This window comes from Macrotis lagotis, chromosome 4, assembly GCF_037893015.1.
Source record: "Macrotis lagotis isolate mMagLag1 chromosome 4, bilby.v1.9.chrom.fasta, whole genome shotgun sequence".
Taxonomy (NCBI): Eukaryota; Metazoa; Chordata; class Mammalia; order Peramelemorphia; family Peramelidae; genus Macrotis; species Macrotis lagotis.
Window position 1 is genome coordinate 61,017,541 of NC_133661.1, and position 24,065 is coordinate 61,041,605.

Here is a 24,065-nt window from a genome sequence, read left to right on the forward strand (position 1 = left end):
CCCAGGATGGTGGTAGAAGGGGCACAGAAGAAATCATAGAGGAAAGAGAGCTCTTGAGGCAGTCCAGTCCAGGCCCCTTATTTTTACAAGTAAGGAAACTGAGGCAAAGGGAGGTTAAATGGTAATGGTTCAGATAATAATGGGTAATATTTATATAGTGCTTCCCATGTGTCAGTCGCTGTGCGGTTTCCAATTATATGTCTTTTGATCTTCAGAGCAAATCTGGAAGGTAGGGGACTGTTTATTATCCCCATTTTACAGAAGTGAAAACCGAGGCAAGGAGAGGTGAAAGGACTTGGCCAGAGTCATGCAGGGAAGGGATAGCTAGGTTCAGGATAGCGTTGGCCATGGGGAGGGAGGAGATAAAGTTGTGTGTGTGTCAGAGAGAGAGAGAGAGAGAGAGAGAGAGAGAGAGAGAGCGAGCGAGCAACAGACATCTGGCCAGTTCTAAGAGTCCCGGGTGAGTTTGCTCCCCAGGAGCCGCTGGGGGCGGAGGGGAGACTGGCGGCTGCCTCCCAGCGGGGCGCAGAGCCGGGCTGGCCCGGGGAAGCCGGGGGCCTCCACGGATGCCTCCACAGGATGGCTGCAGGGGGTGGGCCGGGGGGCCATGCCGCAAGCTTTCAGCCTCCCTCCAGTGTTTTCGCCGGGTCACGTGGGCTGCTGGCTCTGGGTGTCTGGGTCTGTGGTCCACGTGGGCGCGCGGGGCTTGGGGGGCTCGCACACTTCTGTGGTGCAAGCCCGGGGGGGCTAGCGAGGGGGCGGGATGGAGATAGAAGGGAAGGACCCTGCCCCCTTGCCTTTGCAAGTGCCGTTTCAGCCAGCGGCCTTTCTCTGGTGCCTCCCCCTCCCCAGTCTGCCCTTGGGCGCCCACCTCCGACTCCTGCCTTAGCCCCCCTAATCCACCAGGGAGCCTTAGGGCCGGGCTCCGCTCCCCTCAGCACGGCTCCCTGCAGCCACCCCACCCCCCCAGCGTCATTCAGAATGCCCCGCTGCCTGGCCCCTAGCCAGCCTTCTGCCTTGCACCCAGCCAGCCTCCTCTTCCCGGACCCTCTGTAGCTGCTGGGGTTTGATTGTAGCAGTCTCCCCGGGCTCCCCGATCTGAAGACTTCCCAGCCCCTTGGGCTTGCCAGCGGATTTGTTAGACACACTGGAACAAGTGTTGCCTCCGATGAATGGATGGGGAGGGGGAGGGGGCGAGGGCGCCGGCCTTGCAGCCACCTCTGGGGGAGGCTGCAGGCAGGAGCTGGGCTTTGTCCCGAAACCGGCCCAGCCCTCCCTCCCTGCAAGTTGGAAATCCGAGCCTCTTCAAAATTGTTGTCTCTCTGTCTCTGTCTCTGTCTCTCTCCCTCCCTGTCTGTCTCTCTTTTCTCCCTCTCTCTCTCTCTCCTCTTTCTGTCTCTCTCCTTTCTCACCTTTTCCCCCCCTCCCTCTCTTTTCTCCCTCTATCTATCCTCTCTTCTCTCTTATCTTTCTTCTCTCTCCCTCTCTCTTTTCTCCCTCTATCTCTCTCGCCTCTTTCTGTCTCCTCCATCTCTCCTCTGTCTCTCTCCTCTCTCCCTCTCTCTCCTCTTTTTGTCTCTCCTCTCTTATCTTTCTTTCCCTCTCTCTCCTCTCTTATCTTTCTCCTCTCTCCCTCTCTCTCCTCTTTTTGTCTCTCCTCTCTTATCTTTCTCTCCCTCTCTCTCTTATCTTTCTCCTCTTTCTGTCTCTTTCCTCTCAAATATCTCCCCTCTCCCTGTCTTCTCTCTCTCTCTCTCTCTCTCTCTCTCTCTCTCTCTCTGTCTCTCTCTCTGTCTCTCTCTCTCTCTCTCTCTCTCTCTGTAAAGTGGTTGTGTCTGTCTGAAAACGTGTGTGTGGCGTGAGAGTGTGTGAGGGTGGGTGTGTGCGACGCTCGCGTGGTGAGAGAGAGAGAGAGAGAGAGAGAGAGAGAGAGAGAGAGAGAGAAAGAAATGGCTCACTAGAGAGACAGAGAAGCGCCCCATAGCTCTGGCACACCGCCGAGGTGAGATTTTCCTTTCTTTATTTGGAGGGGAGGGTGATCTTCTTCCTCCCCCCTTAAAAAAAAAAAGAAAGAAAAGACAAGAATAAAGAAATGTAAGTCTGGGGTTTTTTTCCCTCCTTAAGAACCCAAGCCTATCCATGCCCTTCCCACCGGGGCATTTAAACTTGCCCTGGTGCTCGCTTCACTGGGGAGCCCTGGATGTGGTGCCCACCAAGCCTGGCACCTCTCTCTCTCTCACCCCCCCTCCCCGTTTCCCCTGTTCAGAGCTGCTCAGGGATGTGTGAAGTTTTCCAGCTTAACCCGATTCCCTTTATTGTCTCTGGAGGATTGTCGCCCGAGCACAAACAGGCTGCTGGCAACCGCGGCAGCGGCCCCATTAGCAGAGCCTCCATCTGTGATTGGTTTTGCCTGGAAACTCGGAGACAAGCGATGAATAATTGATGTGTGTTGTGCAGTAGCTGGACAGGCAGAGAGAAAGGAGAGAGAGAGAGAGAGAGAGAGAGAGAGAGAGAGAGAGAGAGAGAGAGAGAGAGAGAGAGCTCGAACAAGCGTAGGGTGCCCTCTGAGGAAGCAAGAAAGGGGTGCAGGGGCTTCAGACCAGCCTCTGGCTGCCTTGGCTAGACAGGGGCAGGCTGCCCTCCCTTCCAGCCTCCCAGTCTTTGTTCTGCACTAGCTGAATTCTGCCTAGAACCGTTTGTTCCCAGCCATATGTGGCCCTTTCCCCAGCAACAGAAGCCAGAGGGGAGGAGAGGAGGACTAGTATGAATGAAGTGTGACTTGTGGGTAAGTTGAGGGGGAGGGGAGGGAGAAGATGGACAAGGGCTGGAGGTGGGGAAGACTCTGGGGTGCTGGGGATGTGTCCTCCAGCCCCACTGAAGCTCTGTACGGCTGTGAGTGTGAGCATGTGAACGTGTGTGTGTATGTGTGAGACAGTCAGAGATGGTGCATTGTGGGTAGAGCAAGCCCTGTGTTGCATGTTGTCAGATGGAAAGAGCACAGCCCTAGAGACTGAAAAGGCGGACTCCCATAGAAAAGTAGAACATATTTGCATACAGTTACCATGATTGTGCCTCCCTCTACGAGCTGTACAAAGCTAGGCTAATGTTATTCTTTTTCTTGAGACCTCCCTATCTCGGGGGGGGGAAAAAGTGAAGTGTTGACTGTTAAGCAAGCATTTGAAAAGACTTTTTCCTTACCCTTTGATTGGTTTTTTAAAACCTTTACCCGAGACATTCCCAGCACGTCTTGAAACTTTAAGATGCCTGTCCTGTCAAAATGTTGTCTGAATGCTCCCAGAGAAATCATACCTGATGATGTCACCATTTCAGTTAGACCTACTACTGCCAATCCTTGCCATGTGAGCCCAAACAGACTTCTGACAAGTGTTCCCAAGGAAGCTCCTAGCAAAGAGGTCATTTTGGCTTTTGGAGCAGTCTCCAAAGTTGGCAGGAGCTTTTCCTTGGTTCTCTCAGCACTTTGGAGTTTACTTGCCAGTGTTGGAAGTATCTGTTTAAAAGCCTTGAGGGAGTATTTCAAAAGGTTGGACTAAATGGGGAGAAAGGGGACAGTTGTATCAGAAGGGGTGAGGAGAAAAGCTCCTCGAAATGAAATCAAAGCAGGCAACTTAGATGTTTGTTATACACCACAACAGGCATCCAGTGAGGACTGAAATGAGATGAAGGTGAGGCAGATTTGCAAGCTTGCAGCCTCCTGGAAGATGGCCAGGCTGGGAATAAGACAGGAATTAGGACTATGGTCATATCCCTGGATGGACCTTGGCCATAGGAACAAAATCTGTCCTTCTCAGAGGGGCCTCTTAGGAATATCTGGAGAGGATTCTAACAGCAATGTTAGAATCATGAGTGTTCTGTTCTTTTCAGTCTGGCCCAAAGGTCTCCAAAGCAGGAGCAGATGAGTATGACTGTAGGGTCTTGGTGTTGGTGGGAAAACAGGTGGCCATATTTGGCAGTTCTGTCTGGACAATCGGGTTCCTTGGGGGGGGGTCATGTTAGAGAAGACTCAGTGCCAAGATGCCTCTGGCACTGAAGACATCTTTCCTTGGCATCTGACAATAGAAAGTTAAAGCATCTTAAGGGATTGTGTAGTCTTTAGAGCCTGATGTGTTATGGGGACCAAAAATGATGATGAACAGCTGACCCCTTCCCCCAGGGTTTGGAAAGGGGAAATTTTTTACATTCAGGCTAAAAGAGCATGTTGTGTCTGTTCATAATAATCTATCCAGAACACAGCCATCATAAGGGTCTAAGGTACTTCTTTTGGGGTGTCCCATGGCAGGATCTATAGAGTAATCATTGTGTGAGACGTGGTAGATGCTTGTAGTTCTTCTTATGCTGTGGCATAGAGTGGAAGTCTTTTCCTCTCATGTCTTCTCCCTGAAAGGACTGAAGTAAATAGAGATAAAGGGGGAAAGAGTGGAAGTCCTTTCCTCATTCCCTTTGAAAACTTTGTCTTCTCCCTCTACATCTGTCTCAGGAAGGTGACCTGGGACCCAGGGAGTGGTGAGATCTGTTACAGCTGCTTTGTTAGTTCCCCTTTTCATACCATCGGTCTGGGTGACCAGCATAGATTGGGTTAGATGAAAGTTGTAGTCATGGTTATTTTTACTTTGAACTTCCTTAGTGAGAACTAACCAAATGATAAGAATTTGTACTCACTGGTAGTAACTGGAAGCTTAGGGGAAAGAAAAAAAAGTTTTTGACTTTCAAAATACCAACAGCTTGCCTTTGTATAACAGCAATACTTTTCAGATTTTTCATGTCTGCCATCACATTTGATCCTCACCAAAGAGGTTTAGAGTAGGTATTAGTAACTCCCATTTGTTAAATGCAGAAACTGGGGCTCAAAGAGGTTATATAACTTGTCCAAGGTCAGATAGCTAATTAGTGATTCAGATCCTAGCTCTGACAGTCCAATCGTTTTTCCATCAGAGAGAGGGCAGAAGTAGGAAATGTTGCTCTTCTTCTCACCTCAGAAGCAGAAGGGAAGAAAAGACAGTTCATTGAGCTATAAGAGAGGTAAAGGGGGAGGACAGAGTAGAAGTCATTGGGGGGGCCCCTAAGACAGAATCAGGTCTCTCTGTAGAGTACCTTAGTGCCTCCTAGGCAGCAATCAATATGAAACCATCAATTGATCGGGCATGGGGATGGGAGCCAGGGAGCTGGCTCCCAGTTGGGTCCTCGGAATGAGAAGATGTGCTTTGGCTGAGTTAGAGGAAAAAAGCCTTCCTGGATGAGCATGGTGTTTATCTTTAATCAATGACACTTTGGTCCTTAGGGGATTTGCTGGTGCCTGTCTGTGGGGAGATAGCTTCCCTAAGGGTTAGAAGTTACTGAAGAGGGTAATGGTAACTAACTGGTAACTAGCTTCAGGAGCCAAGTCCAAGGAAAGTATGGAATCATTTGAGACTGAGAAAGCTGGAAAGACAGGCAGTGGCCAGCTCATTTAACTGAGAGGAAATGTAGCAGCAAACACCACACTTCCCTCTGGGTCAAGAGTTCTTAACTGTTTTTGTGTCATGGACTGCTCCAGAAGACTGTTGATAGCCCATGGATCCCTTCTCTGAATAATGTTTTTAAAGAGATTACAAAGGATAGCAATTATGTTGAATATAGTAATTGAAAAAAAATTTTTAATCAAGGTAATAGAGCTCAGGTTAGGAACCCCAGCTCTATGGCTAGGTGGTATTTAATCATGCTGTTGGAAGGGATGGCCATTTTTCTGCCCAACTTCTCCCTTCCCTATAATCTTAGACTCAGAGATGGTTCTCTCACGGCACCATTGGAAAGATTTTCTACAGAGACAACAACTCATATGTATGTTGCATGACAACAAGGTAGTTTGTTCTGGCAAGCCTAGAAAATAAGTAGTGAATACATTATTATTCCCATTTTACAGATGAGGAAACTGAGGCTTAAAACAGACAGCTTTTTCAAATTCACAGAGCCAAAACAGTCACTCTTCCCATGCCAACACTGCCCTTTTCTATGTAGCAAGAGCATGCTGACTAAAACCCTCAATGTGACCTCTATTACCTTAGAATTCACAAAGGTCTTCCCCATCTATTATCTAAGCTGAGAATCTTAGCTATTCCCAGAACCCTGAGAGATAGACTGGACCATTAGACCATTTTACCCCCCATTTACCCATTTATGGTTGAACAAACTGAGGCTGAGAGAGAGAGAGATTAAGTACCTTGCTGGAGTTTTCACAGGAAACCAGGGGTAGAGATGGGAGTAAGTAGAAAGTATCATTGCACATTCTTCCATAACACATTATTTCCTGTAGGAGAAGCATTATTACTTTGGAGTTTAAAAATAAACTTTGTTCCCCTTCCCCCATCTTCAGTCCTATACAGTGACCACAGGAAAGAGAAGGATTTGGATGGAATTTTAAGGGGAAAACAACTTTATCTATTTTGTTCATTTTTTCATAAGGTAGCTACCAAGCCACTTTGTAACCCTAAAGTATAATGCATTCATGTTGTTGTGATTGTAAGCTTGAATTCATCTAAGGAGGAGAGGCAGCTCTCTTTCTCCTGGAATTTGCATCTATCTATAGTCAGCCAAAATGGTGACATCCCCATCAACCAGTACCAAAGATTACCTTCTCAAGAAAAGATAGGGGAAGAGGGTGACTAAGCACCAATTCCATGGAAAAAGAAACCAGTGATTTTTAGCAGATGGACCCTTAAATTCAAGATGAGTCAATAGTGTGTTACAGTGACCAGCTATCTTTATAATCTTATCATATTCAGGGATATAGGGGTGACATCACCACCACACTCTGCTCTGGTCAGATTACACTTGAACTGCTACGCTTGGTTTAGGGTACCATACTTTTAGAAAAGACACACAGATAAGCCTGAGTGAATCAGATTCAAAGAAGGACAGCTAGGAGGATGGCCTTGAGATCATGTCAAGAGTTGATTGGTGGAAGAAAGACAGTTTATAGAGAAGATTTAGGACACACGATTCCTATATTCAATAATTTGAAAGGTTTCCATGACTCAGATTTATTAGCCTTGTTCTGCATGGTCCCAAGAGGTTTGAGGAATCTTGAATGGTAGCTAAAAAAGATATTTCCATTGACCAGAAGGGACAGTGTCCTGAAAACAAAAAAACCAGTGGTTCGTCCCTTCCAGAGCCTTCCTAACAAAAAAAATAAATTCCATAATTATCATATATCACACAGAAGACTTTTGTTCAGACATGGGGGAACTAGACTCTATAAAAATCTCTTGCAATTCTGAGTTTCTCATCCCCAGAAGAACTCAAACAGATTGTTAGATGTTTAGGAAAATGGTTGTGCTGGACAAAGATGCTGTCTTGGGAAGCCCTGTTACCTGGCATTCCAAGGAGGAATTTTTTCTTTAAGACTAGCTTTCCCTATCTTGCCCATGGTAATCCCAAAACTAATTGACTAAGAAACTTTTAACCTGTTCCATTGTTGACCTGGGTCAGTTTGCCCATCTCTAGGTAGTGTTTACCATATTGGTGCAACACATAATGTAGATACCTAAATAAGCTTTAAGCCTATTGAAGCTTAGAACTCAAACAATCCATCAGCCTCAGCCTCTCCAACAATAGGGACTATACATATATATATATATATATGTATATATATATATATATATATTTATATATATATATAGACATCCACCACCATGCCTTGGTTGGCATCATCATTGTTTTTTCAATATTTTATTGATGTTTTTCGTCCTAGTAACACAATCATTCACACACACACACACACACACACACACACACACACACACACACCCCTCCATCCTCAGATCCTCAGAATGATCCTTCTTTCCATCATGACAAAGAAAAACAATTTAGGAAACATCCATTATAGCAACTTTGTCTGAGAGTCTGTATGGTATTATACCCAAGTTCCCCACCTCTTTGTTGGGACAAAAGTGTGCTTCATCCCTTCTCCAGAATCTTTACTGGTGTTTTTGATAAAAGTACATATTAGTGATATTTTTACATTGTTGTAGTTATTGTGTATATTGTTTTCTTGGATCCACTCATTTCTCTGGGCATCAGTTCATAAAAATATTTCCATGGGGAATATTATGAAGACAAGTCTTCCCACAAGTTAAACCCAGGACATCTGGAAGAATGACCCAACACTTCATCTGGAAGAGTGACCCAAAACTTCAGGGAATTAAGGAAGGAGGGATGAAGTTAGACCTGATTCAGAAAAGAACATCCTGGCTTAGAAAGGTTAGACCTAAGAAAAAGCTTCCTAACTTAGAAAGGTTAGTGGCAGCAATTCAGAGAGAGATGAAAGAACCTCAGGAGAATTTCAGATTCTTAGAAACTTCTAGCAGAAGAGGGAGATGAGTGTTGGTGAGTGGGAGGTCAAGCTAGCTGGCTCATGGCACTCAAGGTCAATGTTTCCTGTTTTCCTCCCACACAACAGCCAAAAGAAGACGGCAAACTTTCTGGATCCCCACCGACATAGCTCATCCCTGTAGTCCTCATTGTCCTTTTTGTTTTGGGTTTGACATAGATGCCCTTGAACTTAACTGATAAAACCAGCCCAATGAGTCACCCCAACTCCCAGCTCCACTCATCAGTACTGTCAGCTGTGACCAAGATGACAGACGCTTCCTGAGCATGTGGGTAGAGCCAAGACATTGCTCAGCTCCTCCTCTGGGGAGGGTGGTGCTTCCTTGGCAGTAACCCAGGAAACTGGGGTTGGGGGGAGTATGCTGCTCTGTTTCTGCTCAGTTCCTTCTTTGACTGGAGAGCCCTCTGTAAGAAGAAGCCAGAACCTAACCCTAACTGGTACCCCAAACCCCATGGTGATCGACCCTTGGCAGTAGTTGTCTCCCCATTCCATCCATTATTGCTCAACCTGTTCCTAGTTCAGTTAATCTTGAGTTACCATGGCACAGGAAGAAGAACATGAACCTTGACCTCGTAGCATCTTTAACATACTTCACATTCCTAAAATGTTATGGTCTAATCTTGTTTCAGCTGCTAATTTGCTCTGTGAGTGACTTTAGTTCTGTGGACCTCAGTTTTTTTCATCAACAAAATAACTAAATAAACTGGTTAATCTCTTTGGTACAGGGATGTTCTGGAGTCAGCTTCTAAAGGCTCTCCAGCCAGTTGTTAAATTTACATTTCAGAAATCAGGACTTGATTTGTTGTGTTGTTGATTGTCTGAACTCAGGTAAATGATGGAGAAAGTGTTCATATGTTAGATTAAGCATAAAGTGTGGGAGTGAGTGAGTGTGTGTGTATGTGTGTGTGTGTGTGTGTGTGTGTGTGTGTATGTATTTTGATTTGATAAAACATTTACTAACATATCACTGCCTGGGATAGTCAGGGCAGATTTCATGGAGGAGATAGGACTTGAATAAGACTTTTAAAAAATTAGTGCTTTTCAGTTGCGACCAACGCTTCATGACCCCATTTGGGATTTTCTTGGCAAACATACTGGGGTGGCTTGTCATTTCCTTCTCCAGTTCATTTTACAGATGAGGAAACTGAGGCAAGCAGAGTTACATGACTTACCATGGGTCACATAGCTAGTAAGTGCCTAAGGCCAGACTCAGGAAGATGAGTCTTCCCCACTCCAGTCCCAGTGCTCTCTCTGCTTTGCTACTTAGCTGCTCCAAAAATGAGTAGGATTTGGTTAAGTAGAAAACGAGGAAGGCATACAGGTGAGCGGAGGTGAGGTGGGCGATAGCGGAGGAGGAATGGTCGAGGTATGTTCAGGTGACAGTGAGTAAGTAGCTCTGGCCTTATTGTATCAGAGGTTTTCTGTTTGGGAAGAAGCAGGAAAAAGATGAAGTTGGATCAATGGGATGGGACTCATTTGGAGAAGTCGTTGAGTTGCCAGTCTAATTTTGGACTTAAATCATGAGAGCAACTGAGAGCCCCTGAAGGTTGAAGGATTGGAAAAAGGCACATTGTAGGGATCTCATTGTAGAGTTAGGGCAAGAAGCAAGCATGGTGGCACAGTCTGGTCACTCTTCCTTGCCTCACTCTTATTCAGTGGAAAGCCTGTCGCCGCACTCTTGTCCATCTGGGTTTCTTTTTCTGGTTAGATTTGGTGGATTGTTTTTGATGATAGTTATTCCTCCAGAAAGACCAGTCTGTTCTTCCCCAAGTGAAACTCTGGAGACCCTTTTCCTCTCTCCTTTCACTAGTACCTCCCTAAACTCCTGCCACAAGAAGAGTTGAGAGCCCTTCTACAGAGCCCATAACCTTTAATGCATCAGCCATTGTAGTTTGGTCTCAATGGATCAGTTTCAAATCATTGAAATTTTTGAAGATGCTAAGGGAAGAGGCATAAAATTCAGTTCTCACCTCTCTTTCCCCCCCCCTACCCTCACCCAGGTGTTTGTAATGTCATTGGGATTAGACATGTGCATAATATATATTATTAACATATTAATACATGTTATATATAATTATGTATATACATATATACAGATAGACCTATTCTGTTTGAATATATTTGTGTATGTATATGTGTGTCTATATATCTATAGATTGTATTGTATATACACATATATGTATATAGAGAGAGATAGCAATAAAAGTGGCCACAGTTGTGGGAACCAGGCTAAAATATAATTGGGAAGTATTTGACAAACTAAATAAAGATACAATAGAACATGGATAATGTTAATATAGAATTTTAAAATTAATAGGAAGCCAGCATATGCAGTTTAGTGACTCCAATTTCTGTTTGAGCTTGACACTACTGTTGTTGTGGATTTTTGACCCAGAGTCAAGAAAATGATTTTGGATTCAAATCCCACCTTAGGTACTTATCAGATGTCTGATCCTGGGCATGTCACTGAAATTCTCTGTGCTTCTTGGTTTCCTCATCTACAAAATGAGAGGGTTGGACTCAGTCCCTTCCATCCCACAATCTGCTAGAGTGGTTACTTATTTCATGTATATATGACATATGTATGAAGAGATAATTGAAAATGTCAGACACATGCTAGTTGCTTACCTGAGGGGAAAAGTAACACTGGACTGGGATGCTTTGGGGAAGTTTCTTGAAAGAGGCAGTAGACAGAAGAGAGAGAGGATATTCTAGGTCAAGGTTGAAGAAGGAGCCTCGTGGAATGATCTCTGCCTAGCCAGCACTATTCCTCCTTCTCCTCAGGGCTTTGCTTAATTCTCACTGCTCCAGTGAAGCCTTCCCTTCCTGCTTCAGGCCTCTCCCATCTTCTTCCATGGCAAACTCCCAGAGTGCTTCTAATCTGTATCTCATATTTTAGCTGTGCATTTTTAGATAGTCAGCCACTACCTGGATCCCAAAGATATAACTATATATCTATATATCTATATATATCTATATATATATCTATATATATCTATATATATCTATATCTATATCTATATATATATATATATATATATCTCCTGTTTTTTCTAATAGCCAGATGGTAAATACTAAAGAGCAGAGGCCATGGTTTCTTATTCTCTAAAAAACATCCAACACCAGCCTGAAAGCATAGAAGGTCCCCTTTAAAAACTGATAGATTGGTTGATTATTGAATTAGGATCATAGATATGTAACTGGAAAGAACCTCCGAGACCCAGGTTAGTGAAGTGAGTTGTTCAAGGTCACACAGTTAGAAAGCATCAGCAGTATAGTTTCCAACCAGATCCTTGATCTTCTCAAATTACTTTACTTTGGGAGTTGTCTTGATACTCAACAGCCTGGATATCCTTGAATGGCATTACAGATGACAGGGAACTTCAGAAAGCATTTACTCCTATTAGATTTCTACCACATTCAGGGAACTGTAAGGATTTGTTCATTTTCCTTATGAAATTCACAGTCTTCTAGTAGGGAGATATGATCCATATATAAACAACCATAATACAAAAGAATCCATAAAAGGGCATAAGAACCAAGTGTAGTATGAGATCTAAATGGAGAATGAGACTGTTTCTTAGGAGGAGGAATCAGGAAAGGCTTCATTGGCACTCACACTTGGATGGACTCCAGAAAATGCAGCAAGTGACCCCCATCTTCTGCTGTTTGCGTCATCTTCATATCTTTGGGGCTTTTCTTCAGAATATGGCCCTTGAGCGCTGGTGGAGTAGCCCACTTCCCCTTAGAACTCTGAGTTCAGTACAAGGAGTCAAGATCTTCAGAAAAATCCACTCCTCCATGATCTCAAAGCCCACATCCTATGAGGTAAGAGACAATACACTGAGTCGTGGAACTTAGTTTTACAGAATATTATTAGCATTGGAAGAGGATTTAGTTGTTTTCTATAACTCCCATATTTTTAGATAACAAAACAGGAGACCACGAATTGACCAAGATCACATAGTAAGTGAGGGGCAAGGGCATTATCCTCATCATCCTCATCAATCAATCATCTACCATTCATTAAGCATTTAATGAGTGCCAGACACTAAGTTCTGGGAATATAAAGGAAGACAAAAACAATTTATTTCCCTCAGGAAACTCTGATTCTAATGAGATTCCAGGCTTAGAACCCATATCTCTTGATTTCTATTCCAAGTCTCTTTCTACTATTTGAAGCTTGATAAAAAATGCCATTTCCCAGTTTCATCCAGTGAATTTAAGACCCATGGCCCAGAGATTTCTACTGTTTTCTACTTTTTCTTGGATTTTCCGGAAGTTTTGGGGGTTGGGATGTCTTCACCTCCCCCTACTCCTCCTTCTCCACCTTCTCCTTCTCTTCCTTCTCCACCTTTTCCTTCCTTTCCTCCTCTTTTTTCGTGTTCCAACAGTGTTATTTTCTTTAGACTTCTCAGTTGCTCTCTGTTCAACTTTAATGTCTTTTAAGTGAGCAGTCATGTATGTGTACAAAGGTTGTGGGGAGGATTTTGGCAGGACTTGGATGTTTGGCTGACCTAGTAGGTTAGATCAGGTTGGATTCACCTACAGCCTATTGCTTGAGGCAGGTTGCTAAGAGACATGCCTCTTCGTTTGCTTCTGTCCCTTTAACCTTCGAGTAGTCTTAGGCCCATCTTCTTCATTGACTCCTAGGGCCTCATTTTCTACATTTGTCAAATAGCAATAGCAATGGATGCCCCACCTTCCACAGAGTTTTTCTGCAATCAAATGAGATCATAGGATCATAGATTTTGAGCAGGAAACAACCTCAGGGATCACCTAATCCAACTCATTAGATGAGGTAACCCTAGTCAAGTGACTTGTCCAAGGTCATACAGAGAATGAATGCTAGAGCTGGGATTTGAATTATTGACTAGTGACACTCTTTGAAATGTCTTTTATATTACACAAAATGCCTTAATTTACAGATCTGAAAATTCGTTGAAATATTTATTGGGGTTTCTCAAGGGTTGGGTCCAGTCCTGTGATCATTGGCACACAAATTTCAGGTGTTAAAACTATATAGATGATTTCAAAGTTCTCATTCAGCTCTACAATTCTCTGGTTTGGAGTTTATCAGAGTATAGTATGAGTACTGGATCTTTATCTCTCATCATAGTCCAGCTTTATATTTTAGCAATAGTCTAGGACAAAACAAAATATCCCTCAGGCAGTAGAGAGAAAGGGTGGTATTTTGTGTTCTGTTTTTTTTTCCCATTATCTACTCTAACCACTGGATAGATTTTACATCAAGCTACTGTTATGTCCAAGAACTTCAAAGTTGGGGGGGGGGGGAAGTTCTGCATCCCAATTGGAGAAGAAACTAAGACTCTGAGTTTCCTTTCTCCCTTTGTCTTCCAGAGCTGCTGAAAGACCCCAAAGGAATGACTTATAAAAACACACTTCTATTAACTTTGAGTACTCCCAAGTCTTAAAAGAATATTCAAGTGTTTCAAAGACCCAAGTGGTTTTGCTGGTGTGGGTCCTTCCTTTGCTAATAGAGATTGCAATCCCTCCATGGTCTTTAGCTGAGGCCAAAACAAATTCATCATCTGGTGGCTAACCCTCTGGCTCAGAGCCTCTCCAAACTTAGCTAAGTGATCCTTGGATGTCAAACATATGGTCTGTCATAGGGCCTGTCTGGAAATCTATCCAGCTTGGTATGGGACTTGCCAGATCTTGTATTGGCATAGACTTAGAGAATCCCAGGTCTCAACTACAGCATGGTAAAGAGTCAGATGAAGCTTTCTGGGGAGGACAGGACAACTGCAGGGGAAATGGGGTGATCTAGGAACTTAAAGAGTAGGTGCTTGCTTCACCCTTGGGCAATTCACCGCCATCATTTGAGCTCTTTATAATAGTATGTCATTATCTCTCACCAATTCCAGACCCTCTCTTCATCAATAAATCTTTAGCTAGACCCTATCAGAGATCCAAGAAGAACAGAAGACACAACCCCTTCGGAACTGACAGTCCACTTGGGGAGATCATATTAAAATACCACAGAGTGTGCCATTATATGACACAGCCAGTCAAAGGAACCCAGTGAAGGGCTTTAGTAGTCCTTGTGGAAGACTGGAATGGTCAGGAAAGTCTACCATGGTGAAAGAAATAGGCTTAAATTTGACCTTGAAGCATAGGGATAATCTGAATCAAAAAGAAGGATGGGGCACAGCTAGATGACACAGTGGATAGAGCACCAGCCTTGGAGTCAGGAGGATCTGAGTTCAAATCCGACCTCAGACACTTAATAATTACCTAGTTGTGTGGCTTTGGGCAAGTCACTTAACCCCATTGCCGAGAGAGAGACAGAGAGAGAGAGATTGAGGGGGGGTGGCAAATGGAGGGACCAGGGACCATCACAAGATGGGGGCAGGGGTGAGCAAGAGTCAGTGGTGGGGCAGTGAGGAGACAAGCTGGCCCACTAGAGAGGGTACCTGTATTGGGGAATAGTGGGAGATGAGATCAGATCACAAGGGGGTTTAAAATCAGAAAGAAACTTAGAGGTCATCTTATCTATTCGCTCTTTATAAATGAGACTGGAACAAATCTGTGTATGTATGTGGTATGGGTATTCACACATATATGTGCACATTCTCTACTTTCTCTAGTGTCCTTCTATTTAGGTACAAACAATCCTGAGTGACTAGAGAAAATTTGTATAAGGAAGACTGAGAGCCAAGGACTCCTGGGTTCTCCCTTGACTCGAGGCTATTTGCTTACCCAACAGACACTTCTGTGTTTCTCTGTATGTTTAAGGGGAAAAAAAAAAGGCAGGTAACAATCAATGACTAAATCTGGGGAAAATTCCAAAATCCCTCAGGCTTTAAGGAGATGGCGTTGGAGGGGTGGGGCCCAGGAGGCCCAATACTTCAGCTCCTGATGTTGGTCACTAGTAAAGAAGGCTCATGGCTGCCGAGTCGGAGAGTAGTCAGGGAACAGCTGTTGGACAAGATTCATTGACCTGAAGCTGAACAGTCCTCTTGGGAGGGCCTGCTACAGTGCTGAGCTAAGCATTGGCTCACCTACACCCTGGGAAGCCCTGAAGGCCAGCTGTGAGTGTTTGCTTCTCTTTGGAAGCTCTGAGATATGGGGCAGGGGGGGGGGGGGCAGAGCTGTGTACTCTTCCTCCTCATTTGGAAGGAGAGAAGTAGGTAGGGCTGTGTCCTAAGTGTGTATATTGAGGGGGGAGGTATGTACCACCTAATATAGATTGGAACCTCTTGACTAGAAACAGATCTGCATCTTCTTAAACTCTAATGTTTCTATCAAGATCCATCCTGACCTCTTGCCCCATACTTAGAAGAGGAATGCCCCATTGGCCTGTCTTATACTCTAATGGAATTAGGCCTGGAAAATAATCGGACCTGTCAGAGGGACTTATAATCCTATAAGAGCTTTAAATGGGTTTCTTACCTTCTCTGAGAAATACTTTAGATGAGCTCGATAAGTTTCTCTCTTTCCTATCTCACACACACACAGACACACACACACACACACAACACACACACCCCAGCAAGATTGAATTTTCTTTTTGACTGTTTCAGACCTCAATGAGATTATTATTTTGTTTTGCAGTCCTGCCTCACAGCTGTGCAATACATTTGTGTGTGTAGAAAAATATTCGTGTACATGGGTATATGTAGGCACACATTTCTGTTATTCTCCTGGGGATGTTTGCCTGTTCCTTGCAGATGGGGAGGCCTTGTGGAACAAGGGAAAGGATGTTCAATTTAGAATCAGAGATCATGGATTTGAAAGTCAGTTCTGCCACTTCCACTCTGTATGACCTTGGGCAAATCAATTAACCTCTCTGTAAAAATCAGAAAACTGGATCTGATGCCCATAAGATTCCTTTCAGCTCTAAATCAATCCTCTTCTCCTTGATTCTAGTTGTGGGTGACATCTTTTTCTTCTCCTTATTTCCCCTTCTGTTCCTTACCTTCTCCCTCTCTTTCCCTTTCTCCCTCCTTCTCCCCTTCCCCCCCCCCCCCCCCCCCCCCCCCCCCCCCCCCGCCTCCATTGAGTTAACAGTTTCCTTAGAACTATTACCAGGCTTTGGCACTTTTGTTTTATAGGAAGTTCATTAGAAGAATAAATGATCTTTAATAAAAATTTTAAAAAAAGAATAAATGATAACATCAAGAAGGTTTGAGGTGTGTTAGAGGTGATGCAATCAGTATTCAGGGATTCAGAGATAAAAGACTACTATAAGAGAATATAGAGAACAATATATAGAGAATAATGGCATAGACAAGGATAACACCATAAGGAAGGTGACCTTCAAACTAAGCCTTGAAGAATGGATGGGAGTTGGATAGATGAAGAGGATAGGTGAAGATGAGGGAGGACATTCCAAGCAGGAAGAAACAGTTGAACAAATTAAAAGGCATGCTTCTGGTGTCCTGGGGGAATTGAGAGGAGCCTAGAATGCCTAGAGAAGAGGGCTCATATTGAGAAGCACCAAGAGATAATGTTGGCCAAATTGATGAGGGCCTAGTATCCCAAGCTTGAGAGCTACTGAAGGTTTTTTAAGTGGGGGAAATGGCATAGAAAAGGGGGGTTTTCCCTAATAAGACTTCCTTGTAATCTAGAATTCTCTCCTCTTAATCCCTTGCTCTGAGACCTTTGGTGGCTGCCTCTTGCATCAGTGAGTGGGACTTCTAAATGTGATTTGACTTTGCTTCATTCTCCACTTTGATTGAATTTACTTCCTTCACCTCAGTGAGACTACACTCCTTTGTTTCCTTTTATTTCACCAAAACGATGGTGGGTGGTGTGCATATAGGACTAGAAGACAGAACATTCCCAGTGCCATTGGGAAATGAGGGTTGGAGGTGAAGCAGATCAGGCCCAGAGAGTTGGAGGAGGAGGAGGAGGGCCCAAGAGTCTGGGAACAGTATTTTTCTATGGAAATAGTGGGTATAGATCATTGAATTTGGACATACTAAGTGGGGAAAGAAAATCATCTTCAGAGGCTGGGAGAATGAGATGAATAGGCAATGTGACCATATTTGTATATATGTGTGTACAGTGGATAAATATGAGGATATATATACAGATGCAAGGGTTGTGTATGGAAATTGAAACATTTCAGCCAGTCCACAATAAACAGCCCCAGCTGAGTTCTTGTCAGGGGTTGCATCCTTTGCCAAAAGCCTTAGGACCAAAGTAGGAAGAGGGTGTTCAATAATGACTGTGGTCAGTGAGGAGCTTCAAGAGAGACAGGCAAAGTAAGGGCTAGAGCTTGTCTGTGGATTATGAGGACAGCCCCCTCTACTCACCCCCCATTCACACAGATACTTGTCCCTGAAAATTAATTTATCTTGCACTTCTTAGACAGCCAGTCAGCTGGGAAAGAGTATAGGGAAAGGCCCCTGGGGAAACCAGAAGGGCTGCCATTTTAAAATGAAGATGTGTGAATAGTTCAGCTGTGTTTGTGTGTGTGTGTGTGTGTGTGTGTGTGTGTGTGTGTGTTAGGGACAGGAAGGGGTAAGAAGAATGAAATTCTCTTCCATCCACCTGTGGCTAGAGTAGATCTTTTTTGCTTGGGTCTTTTTTATTCCTTGTGCCTTTTCAATGACCCAGTGAGCAATTCCTGGCCAGACAAGGACATTCAGAGCTGAAACTTCCTATGTGGGTTGAGAAAATCCTGGGGGGTCAGGATGGGAAGGATGTGTCTTTACAGCTTTGTGGCTTTGTAGCAGAATGTTGTGAAGAAGAAACATTTGTCATCATGGCTACAGTGTATCCCTGAGATGGAAAGCCTTAAAAAGAAGCTCAGGTGCTCGGAGAAGACTTGGTTGGGAGCAGGCCCTAAGGGTGCTGTTAAATAGGCTCCTACAGTTAGGCACCTGGCTTCTCCTCCCTGTGGTTCACCTAGCCAAATGTTAAAGAGGAGTTTGCTAGGCTGACCGTAGGTATGATCGAGTCTCCTGTTGTGTCCCCTGGAGCATCTTCAAAGGTAGTTTCCATGTACCTGACAGAGGCAGGGACACTCACTCTCCGCAGGACTGATGATTTGGCCAATATGAGGTTTGAAATCATCTCAATTCCCCTCCTCCGGGTTCTTTCTGTTTCTGGTGGTTGGCTTTCCAAAGTACAGAATTCCTAACATCCGCAAAGCCCAAAAGTCCAGAAGGGATTTCTCCCTCAAAGGATTTTCACAATGGTAATTGTTGTTCGTTGCCATGAGCTGGAGATGCTCTCCTTTCGAGCTTTTTGAGTCATCAAACAACTTAAAATTATGCTCAGTAAATAATACTGTTAAGTTGTGGTTTATATTGTTAGAATTTCCTGAATCAATATTCATTACTCCTTGGGAGGCAATATGTGGAAAAGAAGACCTGGACTCTGGCAAGTGATAGTTGTATGACCTAGGTCAAGTCACAACCTTCAGTTTCCTCATCTGTAAAATGGGGGTGATAATACTTGCACTATTCATCCCTTCTTAACTGTACAGGATTATTTTAAAAGGGGAACCATTGAATGGCCAGAATATTGGGTTTACAAGCACACATTTCCAAGTTCTAGATAATAAGCAGTAGTTTTTACCAAGCAGTTTTGTTGAATATGAAAAACAGTCCCCCAGGCCTAGCCACACAATAACTGGTAGGAAGATCAAGCCCCAGGTGAAGCGTCAGTGCAGACTCTGCTCTTGACCTGTTATGTATCCACAACTTTTGAATCTGCTTTCTTCCCTTTAAACAAGAATAGACATAGAATCTTTGTGGGATTTAAGAAAAGCTGAAAAGCCATTGGCCAACCAAAAAACCCAACAACTTATGGAGCATGACTTGGGTAATCAAGTTTGTGCTTGGGTCTGGCTATTGGGAGAGGGGGAGGTTGGCTGGTGTAACAAAGAGAACATACTGCCCTTTTCCCACTGAGGACACAGCCTAATTAAGGGGATGGTAAACCTGCTAGAAAGCATTTAGAGAACCTAGCCATAGCTACAAACCCTGAATATAGCACTGGCAGTTAAGTTTAACAGGTATACTCTAGGCTAGGTTGGAGCTTGCCTTGCCAAGATGATAAATGTAAAAGATTTGACTGGGGAGGGAGGAGAAGAGGAGGTAGTCCAATTAGGTCATAGTATAAATAGTGACATCAAATCCATTTCTCTGTCTTGTCAATCAATCAGGATGCATTTATTAAGTTCCTGCTGTGTGTATGATGTTCTGCTAGGTCCTGGATAACTCAAAACGAAAATGAAACAGATGCTACCCTCCGGAAGAAGGAGGTAACACATGCCTTATTTGTTATAATTTCCATAGGGCCATAGATTAGAGATGTTAGAGATTATCTGGTCCAATGCTCTCATTTTGCAGGTGAGGAAATGGAGACCTAGGAAGTTTGAGACTTACCCTAAAGAACACAAGTTTTAGATTTAGAAGTAGAAATCTAAGTCACTTAAGCTTAAGGTTTTGGAGGGAGAAAAAAAGACCCCCTCCACCCTTCCATATTATACCTCTCAGCTGAAAAACTCAGCCAAGGTGACTGAGGCTGCAACAAAGATGGGAATGACCCTTTGCCTCTAGGGTCAGATGTGGGGACACATCTTGTACTATATGAGGAAAAAGAAGCAGAAATAGAGAAGAGAGACAGGGGCATGGTGTGTGTGTGTGTGTGTGTGTGTGTGTGTGTGTGTGTGTGTGTGTGTGTGTGAGAGAGAGACAGACAGACAGACAGACAGACAGACAAAGAGAGAAACAAAGATTAGAGTCAGAGAAGGGGCTGAGGGGATGAGAGAGAGAGAGAGAGAGAGAGAGAGAGAGAGAGAACATTTGTGGGGGAGAGCTAGTTAACGTGATTTGAATTCAAGACCTGCCTGTAGCATGTTCTGATTGGGTGACCTTAGATAAGTCACAGCTTCTCAGTAGGGTTCTTTTCTTTTTTTTCTTTTTTTGGTTTTTGCAAGGCAGTAGGGTTAAGTGGCTTGCCCAAGGCCACACAGCTAGGTAATTATTAAGTGTCTGAGGCCGAATTTGAACTCAGGTACTCCTGACTCCAGGGCCGGTGCTCTATCCACTGCACCATCTAACTGCCCCCATATTAGGTACTTTTCTTACCAAATTCTGTATCTCATGCTGCAGTTGGATGAATTAGATAAAGAGCTAGATTCCCAACTCGGACTCTTACTAGCTGTGTGCCCCTTACTAGCAGTGTAACCACTACCTGCCTCGTTTCCTTATCTATAAAATGGAGGTAATAAAGGCACCTACCTCATGAGGTTGTTCTGAGGATCAAATGGGATGAATTTTGTAAAATTTTAAGCAGCTACAGAAATAAATAATTCTTATTCTTATTACTATATCAATCCCCAACACATTGTTATCTTGAATAATCACCCTAGAGAGATTTTTTTTTAACTCACTCCCAATCTACCTCACACCCTGGCAATTTTCTCTGTTGGTTTAGGAAATTTAATTTTAGCTAAATTCACATTTTTCACTAACATCATTTTTTAATATTGAGTAAATATATATATATATATATATATATATATATATATATATATATATATATATTTAAGAAACAAAATCCCTGAGGTAGTAGAACTGTGTTTGTGTGTGTGTGTGTCCAAATCAAGTCATAGTTATCTAGAATACCCAGGAGTTCTTTGGAGTCACTTAGCCAGGATATGTTAGAGATGACTCAAACTAGCAAACTCTCCACCATGTCACACTCTGCAAATACATTCTCTCTGTCTTTCTTGCTCACTGCTATATCATACACCCTTGGGAGACAAATCCCACTCTCCATGGATCCCAATAACCTCCTGTTTTAAGGACTTGCTGGGCCACTGGGAGGTTGAATAACTTCCTCAGACCCCTGACCAGTATGTGGCCTACTGGGGCTAAGGCCAGGTCTTTCTGATCTGGAGGCTAGCTTTCTGTCTTTCTTCACAGCAATTTTCAAGACACCCTGTGAATTCAATTAGGAGCCATCTTTCCTTGTAACATTTTATAATCTCTGCTCGGAATTATGCCTCTTTCTTAATATCTTTTGGACCCAGCCATAATGGGCCATTGATGTCACAGTCACATTAGGCTAAGCTACCTAAAATCCATCTTGAGGGTAGTGCAGTTGACAGACCAATAAAATTCAGAGCTGGTGCCCCAGGACAGGGACAGTGTCTCCCTGTGCACCCCAGAGATCCAAGTTGTGCTCAACCCTTTGACAGGGACTCTACTGGAAACTGTCTGGAATTATGACCAGAGGGGGAATGGAGCCAGGGAAGCAGAATGCTTTTGCTGGGGCCTCATTGTCCTTTTGGGAAATGGACTCAGAGCTATTGCTTATTGGCGGAACAATTAGCAACATGAAAGGGATGGACTGGGTGCTTTGGGTTTGAGGGAAAGCTGCTTAATCAAATCTGCATGTCCTTAGTGGACTGGAACAGGAAGGCTGGTGAATTCTCTCACTGTTCTGGGGACTGGAAATATAGCCTAGGGGCAGAACCCTCTTTGGGAGGAGGTTGGCAGATCAGCTGGTAAACCGCAGTTGATGGAGAGAAGGAAGGCTGGATGGGTGGCCCAGGGACTGGTGGCCCCTACTGATGGCTTCCCAGATGATGAATAGACTCAAAGCATGAGACCCATTCTTCAGTTTCTCTTACTAGCTGTGTGATCATGGAAGTCACTTAACCCTGTTTGCCTTACATGCAGGGCCACCTCCAGTTGTCCTCATTCATATCTGGCCCCTGGACCCAGATGGCTCTGGAGGAGAAAGTGAGGCTGGTGACTTAGCACAGTTCCCCCTCAAATCCACTGCATGTACTTGTCCTGGCAACATCTCCCTGATGTCATGGTCTTCTTTGAAAATGAAGGATAGGGGCGGCTAGGTGGCATAGTGGATAAAGCACCGGCCCTGGAGTCAGGAGTACCTGGGTTCAAATTCGGTCTCAGACACTTAATAATTACCTAGCTGTGTGGCCTTGGGCAAGCCACTTAACCCCATTTGCCTTGCAAAAACCTAAAAAAACAAAAAAACAAAGAAAATGAAGGATAGAGGTGGCCAGGTGGCACAGTGGATAGAGCACCGGCCCTGGAGTCTGGAGTACCTGAGTTCAAATCCAGTCTCAGATACATAATTACCTAGCTATGTGGCCTTGGGCAAGCCACTTAACCCCATTTGCCTTGCAAAAACTAAAAACAAACAAACAAAAAAAAGGATAAATATTATTATCACTGCCAACCTTTAGTGTCTTTGCCAGTAATTATCTGTGACTTTTGTCATGTCACTTCCTTTCTCTAAGTGGATCCTTGTAAATGAAGAGATTGGACTCAGACCTGTTTACCCTGGCCCACTCTAAAAATGCTATGATTTTCTCATTCAGCCTCAGACCTCCATATCTAAATCTGGTGGTTTCTAGTTGAATAGCATGAACTGAGTTTTCATAATATAGTTCTTAGGAGAGGAAATTTTCCTGTAGGTTATGGGAACCACATCAGGGAAGGTTTCCTGGAGAAACCAGGCCTTGAAGGGTGGATAGGAATAAAACAGTCAATGAATGGGCTGGAATTCTCCTAGGTGGCAAGAACCAACTAATTATACAACAATGAATGGTGTTTCTATAGGTATCTATAGATAGCCATTCTCTTTTTTTGGGGGGGGCGGTGCAGTTTAGCAATGTTTGAGATGTAAAGGAGGTCATTTACTCAATACTGAAGGTTGAGCCAGTGTAGTGTGATGGAGACTTTGTCCTTGCAATCCCAAACTGGACTACAATCCCCCTGAGAAAGGAAAATTGTCACTTCTCAGGTTTGGGTAGGGTTAGGGTTTCTCCCTGCCAGATGGACAGGTGTACCTGAACTAACAGCTCCCCAAACTCTCTGACTCAAGTTGCCATTTGAGCCATCCCTATGCCATATGTTCCTTTTCTTTTTAAAAATGCAGGTAGATTAGGGGAGAACAGATGTGGGGAGTGGTAGGATGCAAATCCCAAGGAACTGGGAGAGAGCAAGGTCATTGATCCCATTCTGGAAGTGGGACTGAGTTAGGGGATTGGGTGGGGGGTGGAGTGACTCACATTTACAACAGCCTAAGGAGGTAGGCTGTTTCATGGGTCTTAGTAGTCAAAAAATCATCACCTAGTGGCCATGAGACTCTTTGTAGTTAATTTAGGCTGGTCCAAGGACCAGCTGAACCTATCTGGCACAGTAGCCTGCTTGTCTCTGAGACTATTCTTGGTTTCAAAGTTCAGGGTTTATATACCATTCATTCATTGTTGGATAGACAGTTGGTGACATGGTTTAAAAATTAGCCCTGAGATAAATTTCTTCTCAAAAACCTCTTTTATAAAAATCTATTTAAGGCTCTCCAGTATGCTAAGTCCATTTTCACCTCTGTCACCATAAGCTTCACCATCATGAAGTATCAGAGTATGGTGAAGACTTCCAAAATTAAGATTGAGATTGAGTGATTTATCTAGGGTTATATGACAGGTGACTGAACTTTGACTTGAAGGCTAGGGTCTCCCCAAGAATCCAGGTGATACCTTTGTGGTTGTCTCTATCATTCCCTGACTCTCTACATCTCTCCTATCTACTGTCTCCTCTCATTCCACTGTGATCAGCACATATTCTTGGATTTGTTCCTTTTATGGGCTTGATAGATCATAGTCCCCTGAAAGGGACCCTACAGTTAGACCCAAGACCTCATTTTACAGATGAGGAAA

At 43.9% G+C, this 24,065-nt stretch overlaps 1 protein-coding gene across 14 annotated transcripts in view; it reads left to right on the top strand.

Moving 5' to 3' along the window:
• The window catches only part of ZMIZ1 (zinc finger MIZ-type containing 1), a 436,554-nt gene that overhangs the window by 305,702 nt on the left and 106,787 nt on the right, over nucleotides 1–24,065 (top strand). Inside the window, exon 1 of one of the 14 annotated variants that reach the window (XM_074232947.1) lies at nucleotides 786–2,002. The exons of 12 other annotated variants lie outside the window; for them this stretch is intronic. The gene's annotated coding sequence lies outside the window, so the exon portion shown is untranslated. Of the gene's footprint in view, nucleotides 1–785; nucleotides 2,003–7,680; nucleotides 15,439–24,065 lie in introns of those variants that run through there. One more of the 14 variants, XM_074232946.1, reaches the window with a different exon arrangement.